This window comes from Lathyrus oleraceus, chromosome 5 (genome assembly GCF_024323335.1).
Source record: "Lathyrus oleraceus cultivar Zhongwan6 chromosome 5, CAAS_Psat_ZW6_1.0, whole genome shotgun sequence".
NCBI classification, from domain to species: domain Eukaryota; kingdom Viridiplantae; phylum Streptophyta; class Magnoliopsida; order Fabales; family Fabaceae; genus Lathyrus; species Lathyrus oleraceus.
This window is the reverse complement of record NC_066583.1, coordinates 439,477,519-439,494,792: the sequence shown is the minus strand read 5'-3', so window position 1 is coordinate 439,494,792 and position 17,274 is coordinate 439,477,519. Positions and strand designations below refer to the sequence as shown.

General features: G+C 38.5%; 1 long non-coding RNA gene across 1 annotated transcript; it reads right to left on the bottom strand.

Moving 5' to 3' along the window:
• Nucleotides 1-5,900: 5,900 nt before the first annotated feature.
• LOC127081968 (uncharacterized) lies at nt 5,901-7,100 on the bottom strand. The gene is made up of 3 exons (XR_007788141.1): nt 7,057-7,100; nt 6,157-6,379; nt 5,901-5,992 (listed from the first exon to the last, which is right to left on the bottom strand). It is a non-coding gene; the product is annotated as an uncharacterized LOC127081968 (long non-coding RNA).
• Between the last annotated feature and the right edge of the window lie 10,174 nt (nt 7,101-17,274).

Here is a 17,274-nt window from a genome sequence, read left to right as displayed (position 1 = left end):
TACCTCATCATCAATGATAATGAGATCCAAGGGCCATGCAACAAATGATCCTATTTCATCTCGCAGCAATGTTGTCTCTGAAACAATGTCAGGTATCGGTAGCAACGCATCCTTATCTAATACAACATCAACCGATACTTTAAGGTGTCCATCCGGGAGCGGTCTATGGTGAAGTAAATCTCCCGAAGTGTTGTGCACTTTTCCCTTGCCAACTAGGCGATAAGTCGGTGACGATAAGTATAGCTGACAAGATGAAATGCCCTAAACCAATAATAAATATGTTACTTTTAATGTGTATATATTTCAATTAACATAAATGTGCTATTTTAATTTCAAAATAACATATATAATTACCTCGGGAAATTTATTTTGACAATTGATACTGGCTTTCTCACTAGTTTCTTTCAACTGTGAACTGCACTTTTCCATACACCTATATCTCTCATTATCCTTTTGCAATTGAAGAACTTGCGCTTGTAATGCCTGCAACGTCTCCATCACTTCTTGATTGCTAGGATTTCTTCTCCTTGGATTCTTATACAAGGAAGTTGGAGTACAACCATGCCCTTTACCCCTCACCCGACCGGGATACTCAGGAACATTTAGTGCTCTACTAAGTACGCTCCTGTTCTCCTGGTCCTCAGCTGTGCTTATCGATTGAGATAGGGTCTCCTGAAATTCATTTACATATCGGAAATTATTAGTGGAGATAAAAAAATTAATTATATATTATTAAACTTTTGATTTTATTAAAGACACAATGTTCTACTTACACATTCATCATAAATATGTTGAACGTCATCCCTAACAGTTCCATCCTTTCCCACACGAGCTTCTTTCCATAAAACATGTGGCGGAAGTGATGTTGCGTCACTTTTCGTCTCGTCTAACTACGCATTGACACAAATAATAAGATAATCAATTATAACACATTGAGACAATTAATAAGATCGTAGCATTTTTGTATACTTACAATTTTTTCCTCTAAGCGTGCATATCCCAAACGCCCTTTTTTGTATGCATACGTGGGATTTGACGCTCTCTCGCGATTTGTGGCACTGACTTTCTTGAAATTTTCGTCTCTTCTTCGGGCTACAAAAGCAACCCATTCTTCTTCTGTAATGAAGATCGCATACTTCACTGGATATTCCGGATCATATTCAACAAAATTTTTTTCTTTGTCCTTAAGATACTTGTTTGTTAAAAACGTTCTCCACCCTCTGTGTCTTTTTCCGGCCAATTGAAGTATATACTTTTTTCGGATAGTTGTATCTTCAATGTTAAAAGACCTCTACGAAAAAATATTGGAATAGAGTGTGTTAGTATAAGTAATTTAAACACATTATCGTCAATATAAAGAAAATATAAACAATCATATATTGTACCAGTATCTCAGTCCAAATCTTATCTTTAGCGCTACCCAACTCTTTATTACTCCATCTTGTAGCAGTGATTGGAATGTGCATACGAACAAGTGTACCAATGTAGCTTGCCAACTTTGCAGCATTAGACCCAATTAGTTGGTTATCAGCATTCCAATTTACATTATATGTTACTGCTTTATCTCTATCACGAATGATACTCTTCATAATAGTGATGCCTCGTGTAATTTCTTTTTCTGAAGTATCATCAGGAGCATTTGCATCTTGTGAGTTTTCTTGATCACTAGCCATTTAACCTGTAATAAAGAAAAAATATAAAAATGAAATGAAAAATATAAAAATCCATAATCAATAATCCATATATATATTGAATAATATAAAATGACATAGGCTATAATTAAATTTTCTTGAATGACATAGGCTATAATTATACTATTACCTTTTTCAGTAACGTCTCTTTCTTTTCTTGGTAGGAATATGTTCTACTTTTCTTTTAACAACGCGGACGGTTGGATTGATCCAAATACCCTCATTATGATCATTTCTAATACATGATTCATTCTCATTTTGATCATTTATGGTAAAAGATTCAATCTCAACATCAATATCACCTTGATCTCCAATTCTTTCATCAATTACTTTGTTAGATAAAAGCACTATAGACCATTTCGTACTTGTCGGATCAGTGACATAGAATACTTGTTTAGCTTGAGAGGCTAGAATGAAAGGCTCATCTGTGTAACCCACCCTATTAAGATCAACTTGCAAAAATCCTGACTTATCCACTCGTATGCCATTATTATTTTCAACCCACTTGCAACCAAATATAGGAATCTGAAACTTCTCATAATCAAACACCAAAATGCGCTCGATAACCCCAAAATATGACAGATTTGCAAATTTCGGGTTTAAGTCCTTCACACTTGATATGTGCATTGCTTCAGCTACCAAGGTGACACCACTATTTTGCATAGTACTTTTATCATCTTGTTCTTTGGTATAAAATGTGTATCCATTAATTGCGTATGCGCTATAAGAAAACACAACCAAACTTGGACCATATGCTAAACATCTCAACCTTTCTGTTATTGAAGCGGGATCTGAACGATACTTTGAATAAATATGTTCCTTAAACCATGGTATGAAACTTCGATTGTGCTCTCGTACTATCCAATTCTCATTTCTATTCGGATTTAAACCTCGAAGAACACCCTTGTGCATTTCAACATACGGCTCAACCTCAATCTCATTGTGCAGAACATACAAATGCACTTGATCTCGTTCGACCCTTGATACTGTCACAACTTTATTTCCAATTAGCTGTTTACCTTCTTTTTTTTCAACAATATGAGATTTGGGGAGTCCAATTGATTGAACATTTGACAAATATTCTGTACAAAACTCAACCGCTTCTTCAACAATGTATCGTTCGGCAATACAACCCTCTGGTCGACTTCGGTTTTTCACATACCCTTTTAATATTTTCATATAACGTTCAGCAGGGTACATCCATCTCATATAAGCTGGTCCGCACAATTGTGTCTCTTTCACAAGATGAACGACTAGATGGACCATTATGTCAAAAAACGAGGGAGGAAAATACATTTCAAGATCACACAAAGTAACAACTATTTCTTTTTGCAATGTTGGTAAGATCGCAGGATCGATCATCTTACTGCAAATTGACTTGAAGAAAAAACACAATTTAGTTATTGCGCTTCTTACTTTTTCTGGCAGAATAGAACGTATACTTATCGGTAGAAAATGTTCCATTATAACATGGCAATCATGCGTCTTTAAACTCTTTAACTTGAGGTCTTTCATAGACACAAGTCTTCTAATATCTGATGAGTAGCCTTCTGGAACTTTAACTTCACTTAGGAACTTACACAATATTTTTTTCTCCTTTCTAGATAGAGTGTAAACAGCAGGTGGTAGATATGTTCGTTTTCCTTTCTTCACGGGTCCCAATTCAGTTCTCATTCCCATGTTTACCATGTCCTTCCTTACATTAAGGCCATCCTTAGACTTTCCTTGTATATTGAGTAACGTACCAATAACACTGTCAAATACATTTTTTTCAATATGCATAACATCGAGGAAATGTCTTACATACAAAGACTTCCAATATGGCAGTTCAAAAAAAATTGACCTTTTCTTCCACCCACTCTTGACAAGTGTATGTGCAAAAGGCTTGCCAAACTTAGTACTTACGTCCTTCACCTTTTCAAAAATTTGATCACCTGTCAACATTGTTGGAGCTCTACCTTCTTCTGTATTTCCATTGAATGCTTTTCTCCACCCACGGTAGTGATGATTAGAATTTAAGAATCTACGATGACCGAGAAAGACATTCTTATGACAAAGGTCCAATCGCATCGTATCGGTTCCGTCTTCAGAAACAGGACACGCTTTTTCACCTTTAATGCTGTACCCTGATAGATTTCCGTATGCTGGAAAATCATTAATTGTTCCAAACAACATCGCCCTCAAGTTGAAACTTTCTTTCCTATACCCATCATAAACCTCCACACCGTTCTCCCACAAAAACTTTAAATCTTCGATTAAGGGTGTCAAGTATACGTCTATGTCATTCCCTGGTTGTTTAGGCCCAGAAATTAACATAGATAACATCATGTACTTACGCTTCATACATAGCCATGGAGGTAGGTTATAAATCATAAGAATCACAGGCCATGTGCTATGCGAGATACTTTGAATACCATGTGGGTTCATTCCATCAGTAGACAATGCCAAGCGAAGGTTTCTTGCTTCTTTTCCAAATTCAGGATAATCATTATCAATTTTCATCCACTGGGGTGAATCTGCCGGATGTCGAAACTTTCCATCAATAATTCTTTCATCTGCATGCCAAGTCAAGTGTCTTGAATCGGTTTCACTACGATACATGCGTCTAAATCTCGGAATTATAGGAAAATACCATAAGACTTTTGCTGGAGACAACTTTTTCTTATATCGAGGGGCACCACATTTAGGACACTCATTTAACGATGCATACTCGTTTCGAAACAAAACGCAATCGTTTGAACAGGCATGTATCTTATCATAGCTCATGCCAATAGAGCACAACATCTTTTTGGCCTCATACGTTCGATTGGGAAGAACATTATCCTCTGGTAGTATATCTTTCATAAGAGCTAATAACTCTGTGAAACTTTTATCCGACCATCCATTGCCCGCCTTTAAGTTGTACAACTTTAATAACGCAGACAATCTTGTGAATTTTGTACAACCATTATACAACGGTTTCTCTGCATCGCTTACCAACCTCTCGAACATTTTGGGACAGTCCTTAAGATCTTCTTCAAGCGCTTCTGCAATCTCTTCGACTCGATTATAATCATATGTATCTGTGCAATCGTCGTTTGAAGCATAGGTCGTATTATACCCCGATTCAACATTCTCGTTACTTTTCTCACCATGCAAATTCCAACATGTATAACTTCTATCAATTCCATACCGTAGTAAATGCGATGCCAACTGAACCGCGTCAACCTGACTCCCATAACAGCAACTCAAGCAAGGACATGTCATTCGATTGGGGTCTTTGGCGTGCGCAATAGCAAACTTAACAAATTTCGATACCCCATTCTCGTACTCTTTCGACAATCGATTGGAATACATCCATGTCTTATCCATGGTTTTAACGCAAAGTAATTAGGGTACAAAACGGTATAACGCGTTTCTGTCAAAACCCAAAGTATACACGGAATGAATACGGAGCAAGAAAACACAACATATTCACGCAATTTCAGACAAATTCATCACAGTGTACCAGTAATTTGAGGAAGAAATTTACCTCGGATTTACCGAACAGCAACGTCGAGAAGGTCAAACTCACGGAAACACAGGGAATGAGCGTTGTACATATAAAACAACATCAAGGATAAGTCATAACGTATAAAACAATTCAAGAAACTTATATGATGCACATGAACAATTCAAGAACCAAGTAATCGATCATTCAAGAAATTCAATTCACAAGTAAGAACCAAGAAATTCAAGAACCAAGAAATTCAATTCACATTATCAATTTTATTAAATTATCAACTCGATGGGGATATAAGGTTAGTGTGTCAATGGACGAACCGGTATATCAATAGTTAAACTACGTGGACTAATATTAATAAAAGGAGTGCTAACAATACCAACTCTAACACTCTTTTATTGGGTGAAACTCGTCTAAGTCCCACTATTTTGAGTCTTTTGTCTGTCTCCTTTCCAAGAACTCAAGAGCTTGTTGCGACCAAAACACAGTTCCAAATATCATAACTGCTTCCTAATGCATAACTAGAGCTAAATAATATAAAACTGTCTAATTAGCTCAGACCAATCACTTTGAACCTCTAGGCCACCACTCATGATCTTTACTAGTAAGAGGTCATATAGATTTAAGACGGAATACATCCCACACAGGCAGTTTAATTGGAACAGTACCACATATAACTGGTTGTACATAGTTACTGGTTGTAAACAGAACTATACTAAGTGCACAAGTACCTGAGTTTGTCGCTTTGAGATTAAAAAATATAGGACAGAACCGGACAGCTACAACAGCTTTGCTTGCGCAGGGAATCTGTATAGCAGGCCTGCATATCAAGGTCAAATAATAAAGCAACATACATAACTAACATATTTTGGTAACTTGATTCATTAGCTTAACATGAATAATTGAACATAATGATTCATTCTAGATACTAAATGATTAAACACATGCTTTGGGTTTGTATAATATCTAAGCTGAAAGACATACCGAGAAAGATCTTTTCTAGAAAATATGTAAGCTGCATTAACAGATTCAGACGCAGTACCGATTTTGTAAGAACCTGAAATGGGCAAAGACGTGAAGTTTTCAATTAGACGCAAACCATGTAATAAAAGCTAAGCAAGAATTTATCTATAAAGGAAGAAAACAACATATATGGTTCCCTCAGATCCTCAAGACCTCCTATTTGCTCACCACGATACTCAACAACCTGCAGACAAGCACATGAAAAATGTACATATAGTCCATCAGGGTTCATTTTACACTACAGTGACCATCTTAAAAATTCACATAATATTAAAACATCATTTTACAACATTAAATAGGATTGCCAAAATATGACTGTAGCAGACAAAGTTATGCCAAAATATGAATGTACATTTTGAAGTTTAACTGTTCATTCAAACCAACATGTAATAGGATTGCCAAAATATGAGACATTGCTCTAAGTTCTTGAAACCATATCACATATATCACTGTAGCAGACAAAGTTATTCCATTTGAGTATCCAACATTTAACATCAAAATCACTTTCTGAAATTTCAGTAATAGTTAGAATATGAGGATACAATGGTGCAAACATATCAGTTCATTCCTTCCTACTTTCTCAGCAAATTTAAACAAATGTTGAAAAGGCACTGATTCTATTAGAACTCCCAACATTATTTATAAGTCAATGGCGATGCAAGTTACAGAATATCATTTATATCAGAACAAGATGAAACTTTCGGTAAGTTACAGAATATTAAGCAAACATAGTCACAAACTCTAATAATCGATACTGACAAATAAATAACCCATAATGTAGCAATGCAAGTCCATTCAAACCAAAATCGACCACCTATTCTTTGACTTCTAGGGCAAAACAGAAAGACACGAAAACCTAACCTTAAAACGCAATGAGATTTCCAGGTATTGAATCCTTCTCTTTCGAATGTAGTCTCTTTCAAATTTGCAGTGTTTATCGTTGAGATTTCCAGGTACTCTGTGGAATTTTTTCCAGGGCAGCGAGAGCTTCGAACGAGAGAGAGTGAAAGAGGGATTTCTGAAAGTCAGGGATTTTGTAATATTAGATTTATTATAATTTTTATAAATGACCTATGAGAGCGCTTTTACCATGAAAGCGCTTTCATAGATGTGAGACTGAGACCTATAAGAGCGCTTTTACCTTGAGACCTATAAGAGCGCTTTTACCTTAAAAGCGCTTTCATAAGTGTGAAACTCATAGATGTGAGACTGAGACCTATAAGAGCGCTTTTACCTTAAAAGCGCTTTCATAAGTGGAGACCTATAAGAGCGCTTTTACCTTAAAAGCGCTTTCTTTACATAGGCGAATTTTTTTTCAAGCTATTACAGCGCTTTTTTTAAAAAGCGCTTTCTTTTTGGTGCTGCCAAAAGCACTTTTTGGCGTAGTGCGTGTTCCATCCAAAAAGGTTGAGAAGACACCATATGAGATATGGAGTGGTAAGAAACCACATATATCTTACATGAAGATTTGAGGTTGCGAAGTTTATGTGAAACGACAAATTTCAACTAAGCTTGAGCCCAAATCTGACAAATGCTTATTTGTGGGGTATCCTAAAGAAACAAGAGGGCATTACTTCTACAATCCTTCTGAGGGCAAAGTGTTTGTCGCTCGAACTGGAGTTTTCCTAGAAAAGGATTTTATTTCCAAAGGAATCAGTGGGAGGAAAGTAGAGCTTGAAGAAATTCAAGAATCACAAAGCATCGATACACCTATGGAGGAATTAGATCAGGAAACACAAGTAGTTGTGGAAGAGCAACCTGCTCAAGTAGAACAAGACCAGCGTAGGTCAAGCAGGGTACGTCACATACCTGAGAGATATGGATATCTCATAACTGATCAAGGTGATGTATTACTCATGGATCAAGATGAGCCTGTGACCTACCAAGAGGCCATAACTGGTCCTCGAGTTTGAGAAGTGGCAAGAAGCCATGAAATCTGAAATGGATTCCATGTACACAAACCAAGTTTGGACCTTGGTAGAGCCTCCTGTAGGAGTTAACCCTATAGGATGCAAGTGGGTCTTCAAAAAGAAGACTGACATGGATGGTAAGGTACATACCTATAAGGCAAGACTGGTTGCAAAAGGATATAAACAAATTCATGGGGTTGACTATGATGAAACCTTTTCACCAGTTGCAATGCTTAAATCTGTTCGGATTTTACTTGCTATCGCTGCATATCATGATTGTGAAATATGGCAGATGGATGTCAAAACTGCTTTCCTTCATGGAAATCTTCTTGAGGATGTGTACATGACACAGCCTGAAGGATTTGACATACCAGAAGAAGCCCAAAAGATATGTAAGTTACAAAGATCAATCTATGGATTGAAGCAAGCTTCCAGAAGCTGGAATCTTCGTTTTGATGAAACCGTAAAACAATATGGATTCATCAAGAACGAAGATGAGCCTTGTGTCTACAAGAAGGTTAGTGGGAGCATGATCGTTTTCCTAGTATTATATGTAAATGACATATTACTCATTGGAAACGATGTCCCTACCCTGCAACAAGTAAAGTCTTGGTTAGGGAAATGCTTTTCTATGAAGGACCTAGGTGAAGCAGCCTATATATTAGGAATCAGAATCTATAGAGATAGATCACAAAAAATGCTTGGCCTAAGTCAGAGTACATACATAGACAAAGTGTTGAGATGCTTTAATATGCATGATTCCAAGAAAGGATTCATACCTATGCAACATGGTGTGTGTCTATCAAAAACACAATCCCCTTCAACTAAGGAAGAAAAGGATCGCATGAATAAGATTCCATATGCATCTGCAATAGGATCTATCATGTATGCCATGTTATGTACTCGACCAGATGTCTCGTATGCTTTAAGTGCAATGAGTAGGTACCAATCTGATCCTGGTGATGCTCACTGGGTAGTTGTCAAGAATATACTTAAGTATTTAAGAAGGACTAAGGACTCATTCTTGATATATGGAGGTCAGGAAGAGATGGTTGTAATTGGATACACCGATGCTAGCTTCCAGACAGATAAGGATGACTTTAGATCGCAATCTGGTTACGTGAGTTGCTTAAACGGTGGCGCTGTGAGCTGGAAAAGTTCAAAGCAAGATACAGTTGCTGATTCTACAACCGAGACCGAGTATATTGCTGCCTCAAGTGCAGCAAAGGAAGCTGTTTGGATAAAAAAGTTCATTAGTGAACTTGATATAGTTCCTAGCATTCTGGATCCCATTGGTCTCTATTGTGATAACAATAGTGCTATCGCACAAGCTAAGGAGCCTAGATCTCACCAACGATCCAAACACATACTTAGGCGTTATCACCTCATTCGAGAGATAATAGATAGAGGAGATATGAAAATATGCAGAGTACCTACACTTGACAATATTGCTGACCCACTGACAAAGCCTCTTGGCTCTAGTGCTAGTGGGAGATTGTTGGTGTAAGCCCTAGAGGCCAATACTTTTGCTACTTGTATCGAATTATTTATTAATAATAAAAGGCTTTTTCTTTATTATGTTTGTTTAATAAAGTCCCTAGAATAGCTAGTTCGTTTAATGTATCAAGTGTGACTTAATCATGAGATCACATTAAACATAAGGACACTATTCTTAAAGTATCTGTAGTCAAGCTTTATTGTGAAGTGGGATAACATTAAAGCATGAAGACTATTATGTTTATAGACTGATGATCACATCTCATGGATCATGGAAAAAGAGTTATCAAGTCTTAAACATAGGTATGAATATTAAGAGTAATATTTATATTGGATTGACCCGCTATGAGAATACTATATAGAATGTTATGCAAAGTGTCATAAGTTATTCTCATGGTGATAATGGTGTATACCACCGTTCGACTTGAAACCACTATGAACCCTAGATGTAGAGTCGAGTGCCGTATTGCTGATCAAACTTGTCCGTAATTGGATGACCATAAAGACAGTTGATGGGTACTCCACAAAGCATGCTAAGGGATATGAGTGACCTAGTTGGAATTTACCCATCCTGCGTAACAGGATAAATGTCTATGGGCCCAATATTAAACTGGACAAGGATGACACGGTCAATGCCATGTGTTCAGTATAGACATAAGGGCAAAAGGGTAATTATACACATAATTTTTATCACAGAAGGATTTGTCAGATCACATGACATTTTCGTGTCTTGGGTAGTAGTGATGTGTTGCTAGATACCGCTCACTGTTTATTATGTTAAATACGTGATTTAATATAATTGCCAATGCCGCGAAAACGTATAGGGTCACACACAAAGGACGAATTGATGAGAGATAGAGTAATTAAGGAATACCGTAATGTACGGTGCCCTTAAGTGAATTATAGAACATCGTAAGGTACGATGTACTTAAGTAGAATACGAAATATGGTAAGGTACCACGAGCTTAAGTGATTTTGGCATATTATAAGATATGGGCCATATACACTTGAGTGGGCTTTTTAGCTTGCAGCCCACACAAGTGGTTCTATAAATAGAACCCTTGTGTAGAAGCATTGTCACACTTGCAATTTGTTTCTCTCTCTCTCTCTTACTCAAAGCCTTCATTCATAGCAGCTAGCACTAAGATTGAAGAAACCAGTTCGTGTGGAATGAGTAGAGGCGTTGTCATTGTTCAACGTTCGTGATCGCCACAAAAGGTAACGATTCTATCACTGATCATGCCTATTCGTAAGGATCATTAAAGGAGAAAATTTTAAATTCCGCTGCGCCTTGGATGGCAATTCTCCTTCAACTTTGTCCTTCTGAGACATAGACCTCAACTAGTCTCTATCCGGCGCCATGTCCACATTGTATTTGTATTGCTTCACAAAAGCCTCTCCCAAGTCGTTGAAAGTGCGGATGCTTGCATTATCCAACCCCATATACCAACGGAGTGCAGCACCAGTCAGGTTATCCTGGAAGTAGTGAATAAGAAATTGGTCATTATCTGTCTGAGTTGACATCTTACGGGCATACATCACAAGATGCTTGAGCGGACAAGAGTTCCCCTTATATTTTTCAAAGTCAAGCACTTTGAATTTCACCGGGATTTTAACATTGGGTACCAATCACAATTCAGCAGCATTCTTCCCAAACAAATCTTTACCTCTCAGCGTCTTCAATTCCTTGTGCAGCTCAAGGAACTGATCTTTCATTTTGTTCATCTTCTCATAAACATCCGGACCATTAGACGACTCAGAATGATAGATGGTATCCTCTACGCGAGGCAAAGTAGGCACAACGGGAGGTGGCACGGACATGAACGGGCTAGATGCCGGCATAGAAGCAAAAGTAGGTGCAATTCCCCACGGGAATGCAACAGGAAGGTTCGGTGCAAAGTGGGCGGTAGCAGCAGGCACGGTAGAGGTAACCATCTCTGAAGTAACAGTCCTCGCAGGAGGAGTTGCAGGTGTTGGAGAAGCTTGACTTTGAGCAGCAAGAACTGACTCCATCATGGCAGTCAGTCGGGCGATCTCGTCCTTCAGCTCTCTGTTCTCTTGCTCTAGATGTTCCATAATTTTCTGATGATTGGCCATGGTGTTGTACCGGTGAGTCAGCTTGGCTTCAACCCAAAAGAAACACCAATCAGACACCTGGCAAAAACCTGCTTATGCAAATAATGCATGAAATGCAATGCTTGATTACTTTTTATTTCCAAGGAACTTACTATATCATTTGCAAATATAAAATACTTAAATGGTAATTGCAAAAATTTGATATGACCAAAAAATCTCTTTTTATTTATATAAATTGGAAGGGTTACACTGAGTACAATTTCAGAAACCAAAATAAAAAGATACAAGAGAAAAGGAGACTAGTCATCCTAAGGATCCCTAATAACAATGTCAGAAGATCTGGTTGAAGGCGCGTACTTCCTTCGAATGCGACGGATATCGGCCTCAAAAGAAGCCTTCATCTAAGTTTTCTCGAGGACAAACTGGTCAACAATCTTCTTCCAAGAAACTGAAGGATGAGGCATGCTAGAAGATGAAACCTCTGGCTCTCTCTGTCTCTTCGTCACTCGGTCTTCAAGTAGCTCAATCAGTGCATCTTTGTCCTTAGACTCCAACTGCAACTCTTCATGCTTCTTGATCAAAGCACGAAAACACTCTTCCCACATATCCTTCTCTTGCTTCATCTTGATGAGCGCATCTTCCAACTCCTCTACATCTTGGTTATGGAGAGTTAATGGCTCAACCACAACCATAAACATAAGTCTTTCACAAGGATAAGGCATCTTCAACTCCATAGCTCTCTTCTTCACCCAAAGAGTGTAAGCTTCCAAAGCTACACAATTGCGTGGACCAAGCTCGGATCTTCCTTTCCTATGCACATTATGACAAACATGCATAATCTTCTACTTCAAATGTTGGGGATCTTTACCCTCTTGATATAAAAGACCTTCTAACAACGTGTTATTAGGTTTATCTCTCAACGGGAACCCAAGTTGAGGACGAGCCAAAGCAAGTGATCAGTCACCATTTATAGTAAGTTTTCATTACTGATCCGACGCAAAACAGAGACATTTGATACACTGTGCAAGCATTTAAGGTACAATTCGAGTAGTTTTACTTCCGTTATTTTATTTACGCATTTTTAATCTTTGTTATGTTTTACTGTGTTTATCTTGATTTTATGCGTGGGATAACTGTGTTTTTATCTAACAGATCCAGGTAGAAGAACCGGAGAACTCAGAACACGACAGTACGAGAGTCCGGCATGTAAAAGAGCAGAAAACCCCGGTACAGGAGGCCTGACACGGCCACCCATGTCACCTCACACGGCCACACGTGTCACCTGACATGGGCCGTGTCAGGGCAATGGAAGCAAAGGAAGGAAAACACTAGCCTGACACGGCCACCCGTGTCAGCTGACACGGGCCGTGTCAGGCAGAATCCCCCACCGTGTTAGCCTTGCCAAGGGCGTGTCAGGAGAAACAGTAGGCTGACACGGCCACCCGTGTCAACTGACACGGGCCGTGTCAGCCCAAGCCCAATATTTCCAGTTTTCTCGGGCTTTTCATTCTTCGGGCTTTGTGGAGACATCTTTGGACCTGTCCAACTACTGCTGGGAACTTTCACTATTAAAAGAGGTCTTCTTCCATAGGAAAAATCATCTTGGAATACAGTAAACCACAGTATTGTGAAGCAATCAAGTATTACAGAGATCAAGGCATTTGGAGAGCTGAAGAGATTCATGAGCGGGAGCAATTGAAGATCAAAGTCATCCAATTACTTGTAATGTGTAATTTTTATCTTGAATTTGTTTTAAACAATATGAGTAGCTAAACCGCCCAATGCTAGGGGTGTCCCTGATTTAGAATTGTAATGAATTTGAGTTTACATTTGCATTTATAATATCTTGTTTACGGTAACCTTTTGATGTGTTTATTGCTTTCTCTTTCGGACCAATTGAGATTGATTTATGGTTATCACTTAGGCTGGACTGCCAGTGATAAGGTTTTCATCAGGTTACTCTGCAGTAGATATCACCTAGGACTAGGGATACCCTGTATGAACCAGAGCATTCTTGATATTATACAACTTAACTTCACCCTAATTGGCCATGGACATAGGAATTAGGGTAGATTGATTAAAGGTTTTCTCACCAAGGACTTGGGAGAAAATACCCTTGAGAACTGGTAGTAATTGATATTTGTTGATGCAATAGTAACTCAGAGTTGTTACAGGGATAAATCATACACCTTCCCTGGCATTGTTCCTTTTTCTCTATAAACCCTTATTTTCATATTTCTTTACCTTTCCTTTTATTACTATATTTTTACATTCAAAAACCAAATTAATACTTTTTGTTTAATTGAATGATAATTTAAACTCAATACTAACGTGCAGTCCTTGAGATCGACATTCGGGGAATTTCCCCATTATTACTATAAAAGGAAAAATAGTCCACTTGCTATTTTCAACTGCATCCTAGCACGATCAATCAATTGGAAAGAAAACCTTTCACCGGAAAGGTTAATGAAGATTCCAACAAACACCTACAAAGATTTCTGACCATGAGCACCATCCTGAAAATTGACGGGCATACTAATGAAGAAAAAAATTAAGAATGTTCTCGTTCACTTTAGCTGAAGACGTGGAAGAATGGTTCTATCTTCTCCCTACCGGTAGTATCACTTCCTGGGAAGAGATGGAAACTGCATTCTTAAATGAGTATTTTCCAACATCAGTATTCTTGAGAAAAGGTATGAAATTCTGAATTTCAAACAGAAGGATGGGGAATCATTCGAAGACACTTACAAAAGATTCAAAAGGATCTTAGTCGCGTGTCCCACTCAGACCGAACAAATGCAGATGTTCGTTAATGGGCTGAAAATAAAGACAAAACAGGTGATTGATACAGCAGCCGGTGGCTCAATAAATTTCTCAACAGCCACTGGTATCAAAAGGATTATTGAAGCAATAGCTTCTAATGAGCATCTAGAGCTATATGACAGGTGTACCAGTCAGCCAGACGGGGTAATTGATCTAAATTTAGAAACAAATAAAATCCGTCTGGAAGACACTATTGCCGCCGAAGTAGACAAAAAGCTGAAAGCTATGAATATAGGTACTCAACAGATAGCACAGGTTCAGCTAGCTCAGGCGAGTACTTGTGAAATCTGTAATGGACCTCATCACACGATCTATTGCTTTGCGACTCCCCAACAAATTGAAGAGATCAAATTCTTGAAGCAGAATAATCCCTACTCTAACACTTACAACCCAGGTTGGAAGAATCATCCAAACTTCTCCTGGAAAGATCAGAGAGGAAATGTTCCGTAACAAGGTACAGGGCAATATCAGACTCAGTATCAGCAACAACAGCAGCAACAATAGGCACCTAAAAAGGCTGAATGGGAGATTGCCATTGAAAAGTTAGCAGCCCACAATACACAGTTTCAAGAAGAAACAAGGACCAATCAGAAAAATACCACAACCTCCATCAAAAATCTTGAAGTTCAGATGGGACAGATAGCACAACAGTTAGCATCAAACTCTAAAGCCCCTGGAACCCTACCTAGTGGTACGGTGACAAATCCGCGGGAACATAACACTGTTAACACTGTCACAACCCGAAGTGGAAAGTCAACTGAGGTAAATGATATAGAAAAAGATGAATTAATAGAGGTGGATTTAGAAATCAAGGAAACAAAAGTCCAAGATGAAGAAGCAATACCACCTCCTGTCCCGGATAAGGAAAAGGTTCCTAAACCCATAATCAAACTTCCTTACCCTCCACGACAGAAGAAGAAAAACCAACATGAGAAGAATTTTGAGAAGTTTCTGGAGATGTTCAAAAAACTCGAAATCAATATCCCTTTTTCTGAGGCATTGGAACAAATGCCAGTATATGCCAAGTTCATGAAAGACATAATTTCCAAGAAGCGTTCCACTGATACTGAACCGATCATCCTGACTGAAACATGCAGTTCCGTTCTCCAAGGCATGAAAATCCCAGTGGAAAAGGAAGACAGGGGATCGGTTACTATTCCTTGCACTATTGGTGATCGCAAATTCAAGAAGGCTCTGATTAACTTAGGAGCAAGTGTAAGTTTGATTCCACTGTCCATCTATAAGAAATTAGGCATCGGTTTTGTTCAAGATACTCGAATCACCCTTCAGTTTGCGGATCGCTCTGTTAGGCGACCCTATGGTATTGTGGAAGATGTTCTTGTAAAAATTGACAAGTTTTTCTTTCCAGTCGAATTCGTCATTTTGGAAATGCCGGAGGATGAGGAGATCCTTCTCATATTGGAAAGACCTTTCTTGGAAACAGGACGGTGTATGATAGATATTGAGGAAGGAACTATGACCCTCAAGGTCTATGATGAAGAGTTAAAGATAGATGTGAGTAATACCATGCAATACAAAGATGATATCGACACAAGAAACACTATAGAGATAATTGACCAGGTAATTGCTCAAGAAAATGACCAGCATAGACCCCGGTCACCTCTAAATCGGGTCTTAAGCTTGTCCATTTTTGAAAGTAATGAAGATGAAGAAGAATCTGAGGTGCTTGCTCTGATGGAAAAACAACCTGAATGGATTAGATCTAGACCACACCGGTGGGAAGATCTAAGACCACCACCATCCGATGTCACTGAAGAACCCAAAAAGGGGTGGATCTGAAGCAGTTACCAACAAATTTGAAGTATGTATTTCTAGACACTCAAGAAAAATGTCCAGCCATCATTAATGCTAGTCTACAGAGTGTCCAAGAGGCAGAACTCATTCAAGTGCTAAAAAAATACAAGGGTTCAATCGGATGGGCAATTGAGGACTTAAAAGGTATAAGCCCTACTGTTTGCATGCACAAGATCTTAATGGAGGATGACCATAAACCGGTAGTGCAACCACAATGAAGACTTAACCCATCCATGAAAGAAGTGGTGCGCAAAGAGGTTGTAAAACTCTTGGATGCGGGCCTAATCTACCCTATCTCCGATAGTTCTTGGGTAAGTCCAGTCCACGTGTTACCAAAAAAAGGGGGCACAACGGTAATAAAGAATGAAAAGAATGAGTTCATTCCTACCCGCACTGTTACAGGTTGGAGAGTGTGCATCGATTACAAAAGGCTAAACGTGGCAACAAGGAAGGATCACTTTCCGTTACCATTCATTGATCAAATGCTGGAAAGGTTGGCAGGACACGATTATTATTGTTTCCTAGACGGTTATTCGGGGTACAACCAGATTGCGGTTGCCCCTGAAGACCAAGAGAAGACTGCATTCACATGCCCCTATGGTATTTTCGCTTATAGAAGAATGCCATTTGGCTTGTGCAACGCACCGGCCACATTTCAAAGGTGTATGACTTCTATTTTTGCTGACATGCTCGAAAAGCATATGGAAGTATTTATGGATGATTTCTCGGTATTCGGTTATTCATTTGATAATTGTTTGACTAACCTGTCACTTATTTTAGAAAGATGCCAGCAAATAAATTTGATCCTAAATTGGGAAAAATGTCACTTCATGGTCCGGGAAGGAATAGTATTGGGACACAAGATCTCCAACAAGGGTATCGAAGTGGGTATAGCAAAAGTGGAGGTAATAGCAAACTTACCACCACCGGTGAATGAAAAAGGCATCTGAAGCTTCTT